An 11,364-nucleotide genomic window follows, 5' to 3' on the forward strand; every position below is an offset into this window, starting at 1 on the left:
GCTGCTGCTGCTGCTGCTGCTGCTGCTGCTGCTGCTGCTTCTGCTGTTGCTTCTGCTGCTGCTGCTGCTGCTGTTGCTTCTGCTGCTGCTGCTGCTGCTGCTGCTGCTTCTGCTGCTGCTGCTGCTTCTGCTGCTGCTGCTGCTGCTGCTTCTGCTGTTGCTTCTGCTGCTGCTGCTGCTGCTGCTGTTGCTTCTGCTGCTGCTGCTGCTGCTGCTGCTGCTGCTGCTGTTGCTGCTGCTGCTGCTGCTGCTTCTGCTGCTGCTGCTGCTGCTGCTGCTGCTGCTTCTGCTGCTGCTGCTGCTGCTGCTGTTGCTTCTGCTGCTGCTGCTGCTGCTGTTGCTTCTGCTGCTGCTGCTGCTGCTGCTGCTGCTGTTGCTTCTGCTGCTGCTGCTGCTGCTGCTGCTGCTGTTGCTGCTGCTGCTGCTGCTGCTGCTGCTTCTGCTGCTGCTGCTGCTGCTGCTGTTGCTTCTGCTGCTGCTGCTGCTGCTGCTGCTGCTTCTGCTGCTGCTGCTGCTGCTGCTGTTGCTTCTGCTGCTTCTGCTTCTGCTGCTGCTGCTGCTGCTGCTGTTGCTTCTGCTGCTGCTGCTGCTGCTGTTGCTTCTGCTGCTGCTGCTGCTGCTGCTGCTGCTGCTGCTGTTGCTTCTGCTGCTGCTGCTGCTGCTGCTGCTTCTGCTGCTGCTGCTGCTGCTGCTGCTGCTGCTGTTGCTTCTGCTGCTGCTGCTGCTGCTGCTGCTGCGATCAGCAGAAATCCCCCTGAGCATGTTAGATAAGGTACTGCAACCGACCACTGGTGTTCAAAGTAAACTGGTGCTTTTACGAACTCTTACAAAATAAAGTTGCTGCCGGCTTACGACAAAGAAAGACACAACAAATGACCTAAAAGGGCTGTACTTGATATTTTTTCATGTAATAAAGTACAATTAGTTTGACCCCAGTACATGTATATTGTAAAAGCAACTTTTTGGGTGAAAATGAGTCAATTGTGCGCTGTCTGCATCTGCCAGAAACGTGATCTGTATGCAGCCATTTTGACTCTGGCCGCTAATGCAAAAAAAATTGCATAAACTGCTCAAATATCCAATTCTTTACTGTTAGATGTGGTTCTGACATTTATACAACAACAATATACATCGTACAAAAGTGCAGCTTCATTTCAAAACACAAATGTGACTTTGATGTAGCGAGTTTTGTGGAAAATGCTAGTCAATGATTAGCATTGGTGATCAATTAGCATACAGGTCAAAATACATACATCTTTGAAATCTTCTAACTAAGGAAACATGGCTTGTACGTGACTGAAACGTTACCTGTGTGTGGTAACAGTGCCGTACTAAATATGAAGTAAGTTTTTAAGTGATTTGTAGGTTTTAGTGCTTAGTGAGCCAGCCAGCTTTGTGAGACGCCACTCTTAAGACAACATTCATGAACCAATTTTGCGTGTTTAAAAAGACAAAGTACAAAAGTTCCCATAGAAACAACACGTCTCCAACCAGCTCCAATTTATCTCTATTCTTGTTTTGTGACCTGCGTTAGCATGAACCGATTATGGAGCATTTTATTCCTCGGGAAGCTGGGCGTGTGCTGTAACCATGCTAGTCGCTGTTAGCTTTACTGTGACGGCAAAACGAAAGTTGTGAAAAGCGCTTATTAACTTCCAATCAAGCTTTTTCACGGACATAAAGGTCGACTAACCAAGCGCACTTTATTAAATGTGGTTCAAAGAAAAAAACCTACATAACGAGAAGAATTCACTACCGTCTAATTTAAACCCGGGCGCACTCATCATTTCAGGTAAACCGTGACTCAAACCTCTTTCGGGCCTCGGACAGACCTGACCCCTTTGACCTGATCGCTCATTCATAGTCTCGGTTCGGATATCGTTTCCCGTTAAAGCACATTTTTACCGCTTCGTTAGACGCCAGCGGCAAACGAGTGGCGTAGGCAGGATCCCTTCTACGTCACACAGCGGGGACTAGATATGCGTTTTTTTTTTTTTTTTTTGCGTGTGCAGGGGATCACCAGCCTCTCCCTCCTCCTCTTCCTCCTCCTCTTCCTCCTCTTCCTCCTCCTCTGTGGATGAAGCAGCTCTATGGAGATGTGCGCGTCGAGGAAGGGGAGGGAGCGAGCAGTACAGGAGGCTGAGCCAGGAGGGAAGCGCTGTGCCAATATAAGAAGCCCTCAGAGGAGACACGCCATCAGTTGTTCAAAACCTTTAGGGTACGGATACGAGCCAGGCAAAACGCAACACCAAAAAGTACCACCAGCGCTTTTCCGGGCTCTGCATTTGCATACAACAGGTAAGTCCTTTCTGTGTTTTTCAATGCACTTTTAGGATGGAACAGTTTGCTTGCTGGAGCGCTAATGAATCCCTGGGGAAAATGACGTCTCACTTTGATTTCTTCTTCCCAGTTAGCCACACAATTACTAGTCCACCAATTCTCTGTTGTTTTGTCGAGTACTTAAAAGAAACTCTAAGTCATCTTTCATTTTTAACTTCTCGCAAAGGTGTTTGAAATGCTTAGTATTCTTTGCCTGTTCCAGGGTACTTGGAATTGTATCATATTTTAAAAGTATGGATTAAATAAAATGTCTTTGTTGCAAATTTTACATATTTAAGACTGTTTTGGTCATCTATATCATTAAAACCAGACAATATAGTATAGTATTATCGTTATACTCCTATATAAAACAGATTTATTTAGTTTGTTAGGAGGCACTTGGACTTAAACTCAACACTGATCAACACAATATTTAATAATTACCACTGAAGTGCAGAAAAGTGAGTTTAGACCTGTTTTCTTGTTACAGAAGCCTATGTCTTTGGGTCACTGAAAAGCGCTATATAAATAAAAGTTATTATTATTATTATTATTATGTACATTTTTATCATCACCAAAAGTTAGCAGATCGTTTAAACCGTAGTAAAACCATTATTAGATATGTTTGGAACCCGTTGCCTGGTCTATTTTAGAAATTAGTAACAGTTGCTGCGGTTATATGCACACTCAAAATCAGATCATATTTGGATTTTTGGAGTTATAAGATTATTAAAATGAAATATAAACCTTAAAAACATCTGATCATGATCCCTCCCTCAGATTATTTGCATCAGATTTTGCTGTTTGCATGTTTGAAGGTCCAGAAACCAGATAATATTCAGATTTCGGTGCACATAGCCAATTTTTCAGCAAATAAATCAACAAAAATAAATTCTAAAATAAAAAGGAAAAATTCCGATTCGGTCAGATTTATAAAGACAGTTTTATCATTAACTGTATCATTGGACACCAGTTGATTCATCTTCGCAACATTAAAAGCTAATATTTTGATTGATCATTGAGAGTCACGCATTAAATAAATCAAAAGAAAAGTATGGCAAGGCAGATTAAAAAAAAAAAAAAAAAAGTCTTGACAGGCGGAATTGTCAAATGCGTTATAATGCTAAGCGGCGGATAATGATGATTCTAATGATAATGGTAATGAATGTGCATAATCTTTTCCCATTATCGGTGGGAGGCGACCAGAGCCCAGACTGAGAGGAAAATGGTTGCCTAATGTGGCGTTGACAGATAAATGAAGGCGCACTAGAAATGTTTAATGAACAATGAAATATGTTTACAAGAGCACGCTGTTCTGACGTACAGGAGCAACTGGACCTCCGAGGATTGGCCTGTGACTAACGTTCACGGTGCTGCGCTTGTTGGAAAATTAATTACTAAGAATTACGTGTATAATGTTGTCAGATTTACAACGTTAAATGGTAAATTATTTTGGGTCTTCAGGGTCGATAATAGTGGTCGATTAGTCAAAGATTAATGTTAAAAAAGGGTTAATTATACGTTAAAATAATTGAAATAGTTATATTTTAAAGCCCAAAAAATGTAAAAATGTAGAAAAAAGAAATCCCTAATCTTTGCAATCAAAATATTTCCAATTACTGTAAAATAAGTATTTATGCCATTGTTGAAATAAATTGTGGCATCAGGGAGGGCATCTGAATTATAATACCAGAATGACATTTTATTATACAATATACTTGATTTTTTGAGTGACACAATGCCAGCTTTGTCTTGTTGAAATATGACTTCATGACAGACATTTGTGCTCACGATGTTTGTAACAGAGGTTTTGATTTCAATTTTAGTTTTAGATTTTGTTGCTTGTAGGCTTTATTACACAGAAAAGGAGAGTGTGAAATGGGGGATGAGAGAGAAGGGAGGACATGCAGTAAATTGTCGTAGATTCAAACTCACGACACTGCGGCCGGCTGCACATGGAGCCTGACATACGTGTGCTTTAACCACTCCAACACGCTTTTGATACTTTTATCATGTAAACTTGCTTTTAAACATGATTTTGGTGAAATGATGGGAGACATACCATCAATGGCAAATACAAGATATTCATGTTAATCAGTGTTTCCCAGCGGCACAAAGGATGATTTCATATTTAAAAGAAAGATGGAATTGAATAGTATTGGAATGTAAACGGTTCTTTGTTCATTTGACATCTTTAATAACGCCTTTGTGGGATCATGTTGGCTTAACTATCATAAAAACAAGAAAATATTATAACAACTATTGTCAATCTACTAATAAACACATTCATAACGAGAAAAGAAACATCGGTATGTGATATATAGAGGCACTAAGTGTGTGAAACCCTCAGAAAGGTTGCAAACAGTTCATTATGTGCAGCCTAATTATAGCTAATACTAAATATAACAGTCAATATTTTGTTAATACATCATCATAAGTCATAAGTCCGGTAAAATCATCTTTGGTATGTTTTGAGCTTAAGTACCTAAAGTAATCTCATCGTGCAAGATTTCTGTCATGATATAGTTGGGGATTTCTTGTAAGCCTGAAAATGGTGCACGTACGTCACGACATTCCCTTATAATAAGCTCAAGTAGCTCTTAGATGCGCCGATTAGACTGTTTACTGGATTTGATGTGTTTTCAAATCTTGATCAGCCCAGGCTCTGGTTAATGCGATTTGGAGCAGACCGGAGCAGCGATCCGTCCGCGGAGCCTCTCGTTCCTCACCTCGCGGGGGCCACGGGAGCTCGTGTGTCCGTGCTGAGATTGCTTTCCCCTGGGCTGCGTGTCCAATGGATTTGTGATGGTGTCGGTGCAGTTTAACAGCGGCCCGATCAATGATGACACGATCACGTCAGCGCTGCTACGTACAGACGGGCGGCGGCGGCGGGTCGGGGGCTGCGCGGTGCGGGCAGCAGTCGTGATGTCTCATTATTGGTTGGCCGGCTCACGCAGCGCTTGTGGGTAGAATCTTTTTGTTCTTCAAAGGTCAAAAAGCAAGGGAAAAAAGTTTGTTGAAGGAAGAAAGACTTTTAACATTTCTGATATAAGATCAGGGATTGAGAATCAGAAAGATTGTACTCAGTATTTCCCCTGGGGCTTAAAGCAGGAATGATAGGGCAGGACTGGAACAGGGCAGAACAAGTCTACATCGTGACTAAACTGGGCTCAAATCAACTCCCTCTGTTTCTGGAGACTTCATCAGTCGAAAGTGAAGAACAATCTGTGATTTGAACTAAGGTTTTTTTTTACTCTGATAGTAATCGATACAAACACTAGTCCCCAAACTAGATATTTATTTGAAGTATTGAGACGGAAAAATAAAACATAAAAACAGTATAAATTTGACCTTTCCGGAACAGTTTTAGAATGATTGAGTTTTATCAAACTGGACCACATTGGTGACATAAAGAAAGTACTTTATAATGGGTTGATAGTTACAGTAAAAAAGAGAAGCTTTTTATTATCAGCGTGGTATTGAAATCGGTATTAAATATCGAGCATATTCCTAAATCAAAATAGATTTTTCTAAATATCCTGTGAATCCACGTTAGAGTGAATAACTGAAAGAGTTAATGGTAAACAATTGGAGCAACAACCCTGTTTTAAAGTCTGTAGTATATATAAGACATGTGGTTCTTCTGCTAATCTGGTCTCCAAATCAAATGACTTTGGGCATTGTAAGACTTTATGAGAACAGACAGAATGATAAACCCTTTGCGAGCTGCACGACACATTTACATAACTAATTAAGTTACTCGTGGAAAGACTCATTAAAAAATGATCTAGAACGGCAGTTTAAGGTACAACTTCAGGCTTTTAAACACTTTTTGGATGTTTTACGCTTGGCCTTTGACTGAAATAACGTCAAACACAAATAGAAAGTATCTTATATACAAACTGTTGGCACACGATAATGTTAAAGAATGTGATGACGCTGATCTACAATTTGAGTGATCCGGATGAGTGAGGCGAGGGCTGAACATGGACTTCACAAACACACTTCTGAATCACCTCCTGATGACGTCACACCGTGGGTTCAACGCCACAATTCAAACGAGCTCAATGAACCACAACCTTGTCTTTAAGCAACCGATTCCCTTTTCCAGTTGTGTTGCGTGCAGTCTGACATTAAGCCCGTTAATGCCTCTTCACGGGACATTAATGAGATAGTGGCGAGTTCTATTGCGCTCCAAACCATGAAGGACATCAAACGACGTGTAGAGTCTGCCGTGCCGTTTGGTATTTTTCCCCCCGCTGCTATCCCGAGGTGGAGAAACGTTTTCCAATTAAAAACGGCAAACGAAAAACGCTCGTAAAAAGTTATGCTCAGTTGATCCCATGTAGGAAATCATATCTGAGCTCATATTTAGTGGAGATGCGCGTGCAGGATACGAGAGCAAAATGGTGTGAATGGCCCACTCAATTTGTGCGCCCCGAGGCGGAGCGAGATAACGTGTTGGGTTGGTCCGGCGATGGAAGGAGTCGCAGAGAAAACAAGAAGGTAAGGAGGAACGTAAGGAGCATTTGATAGAAGTGTTGTATACGGCTGCGGCGGGCAATCATTTGGGTGACAGATTGTTCTCTAGCGCCGACCCTTTTCCCTCACCACTTTTACAAAATGGCCGTCAGCGTGTTGGCGTTTCGCAGATTGTGAGCCTTGCCCGGGTAAAGTCTTTTTGACGGTTTTTCCATCTTATCAAGCACCTGACAATTAAAAAGAGATCTAACTAATGCCCGCATCATTACGTCTGGCCGTTTGGATTTTTTGCGATTGCGGCTGTTGGTGTCTTTCCTGGCCAACAAGTTTGCTCAGGACACTTTAAAATGCACAAATATATTAATACACAAGTGTTTTTTCCAAGACGCACTGGGCAATCCGTCAAAGTACATTAGTGTTCCCTGAAAATCAAGACGCTGGCGCACAAAGTTGGACATTGAAAGAATACAATTTGGAATAAGCATGTGGTTTATCATATTGGTTTTGGAATAATATGGAGAACTCGTAAATCCTTTGGGGAGCTACAGGTGGGAGATCCCTGCTTCTGATTAATCGATTTGTCATTTAGATCGCGAAAGGTTCGTGAATATAAGATTCTTGTGGATGAAGCTAGAGCGATGTCGCTTTCATTAAAAACACTAAGTGTACAGGCTTAAGGTGTCATTTTTTGTTAATTGCTGCTCCGTCTGAGTCATAAAAGCTCTTCTGTTACCATGAATACTCTATCTTTCTATGAATAATAGCTGGAAGAAAACACAATATTTTAGGGCTCAATATTTATCGTATTTGTACTTTTTTTTTTGCAATTTTGGGGAAGGTTTTTGTAATTCTTTTGTGCAATATGTTAAGTTTGGAGATTCTATGTTTGTCAAGTCTGCTATTTATTTAATGCCATTTAATTATTCTGTATGTTTAAAAAGGGTTTACTGGGATTTTCCCGCTTATTGTTAATGTGTCAGGGCTATAATTAAGTTTGAATATTATCGCAATATTTTTCTGTTGCAAAATATCGTGCTTCACACATTATTATTCTGGTAACAATAACAATGTGGAGTATTTAGTTCAGAAAATGATTAATTCAATAACCAAATTAGTTGACATTTATTTCAGTATTTGATTAATTGCGTTTAATTGATTAACTTGATTCACTTTTCAGCTATAATTTTATACTGAATGGAAATTATAAGTCTGGGACAAAAAAATGTATTCAAAGTAATAGAGGTGCACTGGAATCTTGACTTTAAGTGTTCGCCAGTCAATCGATACCAGAGCAAACAAGCAGCCTTTATTTCCCTTCAAAGGCAAAAAGCGTACGACAAAACTGATCCAAATATGTCGCTTTGTAGAAGGTTCTGGGCCAAAAACGACCAGAAAACAGTCCAATAACAGCAATTCATTCAGACCAAAACAGAACCGATGAAACCAATGACCGAACCAGCATTCTCGATATCCAATACCAGTATCAGTCCATTCCTAAAGAGTAAAGTAATACTTTTTTCTATTGTTTTTTGCTAAATTAAATACAATTAAAACAAATTTAAATTGAGTGAAATCATAATTACTACAATATTTTGTTGTTTTTGCAAGAGTTGTAGCTTAAAACACAATTAAAGACACCAAAGGCAGTGCTACGGGGTGAACTTAAAAACCTTATAAACCTTTGTTATAATGCATTCCCGTCTTGAGCAGTATCCCCAGTGCTTCTAAAGTACCTCCTGAGATAAGATCTAAACTGCAGCTCCAGGCAAAACCAACTAAATCAGAGCCAATGTGCAGTCTGTAGATGTGACGATAACCAGACAAATGCTGTACTTCCGTGCAGTACGTCACTGCAGCGGCTTTGACGTCAGGCTCACTTCTGGCATTTTTCATCCAAATCTGACACATCTGGACTTAAATCGCAGCAAAGGAGAAGATACAGGTGTAGCCACAAGACCAGGGATCCAACATGTGTGTGTGGCACAGGTTTAAACCGGATTAGGGGGGATTCTGTCAGTTAGAGAAGGTTCCTGTGGAGACACTGCAGCAAACCCTAAACCTTTAGTGTAGTTTCCACGTCGTGGCTCTGCAGGCGCAAACCATCCTTATCTGAGTAAATGTTTCTGTGAATGAATGTGGAGGGTTTGAGATGACATCACAACATTACTAACATTATACAGGCCAATAATGAACAGAAGAGATGGGGGAAAAGTACTGCACTTTTATACAGTGGATGCTTCAGTAAAAATATTAGTACCTGTTTGAAAGTAAAATGAGTAAATAGTACTAATCCATCTATTAAGAGTTATTCATGTTTAATGATCTGAATTGTGCAGATTTTCAGTCAATCAATATCTCAATCATTCCTGGTCATTTTTATTTATATATTTTTGTTTGCTCAAAGCCGGGACTTGAAGTCAAAACCTTCAGGCAAGATGTCATCATAAATGAGCTTAAAAACATAAGAAAAGTACAATAAACTTTTCAGCTGAGGTGGCTCGGGCATCTGTTCCAAATGGAAAGAGGCCCTGGGGCGGAGCCAGGACACGCTGGAGGGGCTACGTCTCTCTGTTGGAGCTGGAGGAAGCGTCTGGGATGAGGGAAGTCTGGGGGTCCTTACTCAGACTGCTGCCCCTGCCATCCTGTCCTGGATAAAGCAGACACAAAATGGAGGTTTTGTTTTTGCATGTTCTTGGTGACATTCTGCTTAAAGGTTTTGAGTTCAAGTCTCGGCTTTGAGCAAACAAAAATAAATTATTCAAATTCAATAGAAAAATAGGAAAATTGATTAGAATTGCTGCAAAAGTTCTGCATTCCTTATCAACTTTTCAACTGGAATTTAAATCTTTAACTTGAGTAACTGTTTTGCTCAAGTTTCTGCACTTTCACTCAAGTAAATCACTTTAACTGTGGATATTTCTGTTTGCATATTTCTTGTGAAAATACCTTCTAATTATTAGGGAAAACTGGACACATCTGGCTGTAGGTCTTTATGTGTTTATAATATTCAACAATATTCTTCAGGTTTTGAGAGATTTGAGAGTTGAGAGCAACATATCATTTTCCTCCCACACGATAACTTTAACTGTGATCGTTGGTGGCCAAAGCTCTCAAAACTATTCAGCACCTTTATGATCTGAACTGACCTAAACTGCACTCAAAAGTTCATTCTCAACTGCAGAAAGGTATACAGAAAAGTACTGGGAAATGTGTATTTGTATGTAAAAAGTCAAGATAACTCACTCCATACCTTTTCCTTTCTGCTGCTGTTCACATCAATCTTTTGGTCGAGTAAGACACCATTGACCAATTAAACGACTTAAGAACCGTAGGCTTTACTCGACAGGACAGTGCAGCGTTAAAATGGGAATGAGACTGGGGAATGACATACAGCAAATTGTCAAACTCGCAAACTGATTTGAGACTTTTACATATAATCGTAAAATCGTACAAACTTAATATTGTAGGACGTTCAAACGTGAAAACTGGTGACGCTACGGGTAAAACAAACAAGATAAAACAGTGTAATTGTGTGTGAAGACCCGTTGTTTTTGGTCAGTGTGTTTAACATTGACTTGATACACGACAGCAGGATACACAGAGCTACACTTGGGTTTGTAAAGTCTGCCTAAAGGAAAAGTCTGTAATAAGTAAAATAGTGCGCAGTCTAATCTTGTGTATTCAGTCCGTGGCTAAGCAGCGGCAGATAAAGTCTTTAACCCGTCCATAGGCGTTTGGCAGACGACAGGCGAGTAATGAAAGTAAATGAGATAAGTGAGCTCTTCCTCTCGAAACCAATTTAGGAAAAAAAGACGCATTTATTGATTTATCGCCACAATCGCTTATCCACCCGAAATTAATTTTCCTTCAGCTTATTTAAAGATTTACCTTTTTTTGTTCCACTGAAGCGAGTTTTAGAGTTTGAGGTAATTATGAAGCGAGACACTGCAGGTGAAAAGGGATGTCCGTTTTGTTGTTAGTTTTGTATTATTTACTTTTATAAATGTGAGAAGAAAGGTCGAAATGGCACTCATTTGGGATGTATAAATCTAAAACATGTCATGTTAAAATATCTTGTTGATGTAAAAGTTGCAAAAGAATTGCAAATGAGATTTTGGATTTCTTTTTGAAGATTTGAATTTTTTCCATTTCAACAAATCCGAGTATAAGATTGCAAAAGTTTGTTGTGAAGTTTGTTGTGCTACTTTGAGGGATGATCTTTATGTTTCTATGTGACACGTGGATTATACATGAGAGCTTACATATTGAAAGAGCAGATGCACTAACACAAGTTCCCTCTTTAAGATGAAAGGACTTCCAGCTGTTTTCTTGTCCTATAATAAATACACATATAACATCTCTTAATGCATATATTACTATCCAGGCCAGGACAATAAGCACAGGAACATCAATTTACTAGAATCAGAATCTATTGAAGTCTCTTGACATGATTACAAAAGCAAATATTTGTAGACATATAGAATAAAAACCTTAATTGATGATGTAATCCTACATTCATCCAGAAATGGACAATGACATCAAAGGTTTAAAAAGTACTGTTTT

This window comes from Eucyclogobius newberryi, unplaced genomic scaffold (genome assembly GCF_026437365.1).
Source record: "Eucyclogobius newberryi isolate DKJ021-1_F unplaced genomic scaffold, fEucNew1.0.hap1 SCAF_1, whole genome shotgun sequence".
Lineage (NCBI taxonomy): Eukaryota > Metazoa > Chordata > Actinopteri > Gobiiformes > Gobiidae > Eucyclogobius > Eucyclogobius newberryi.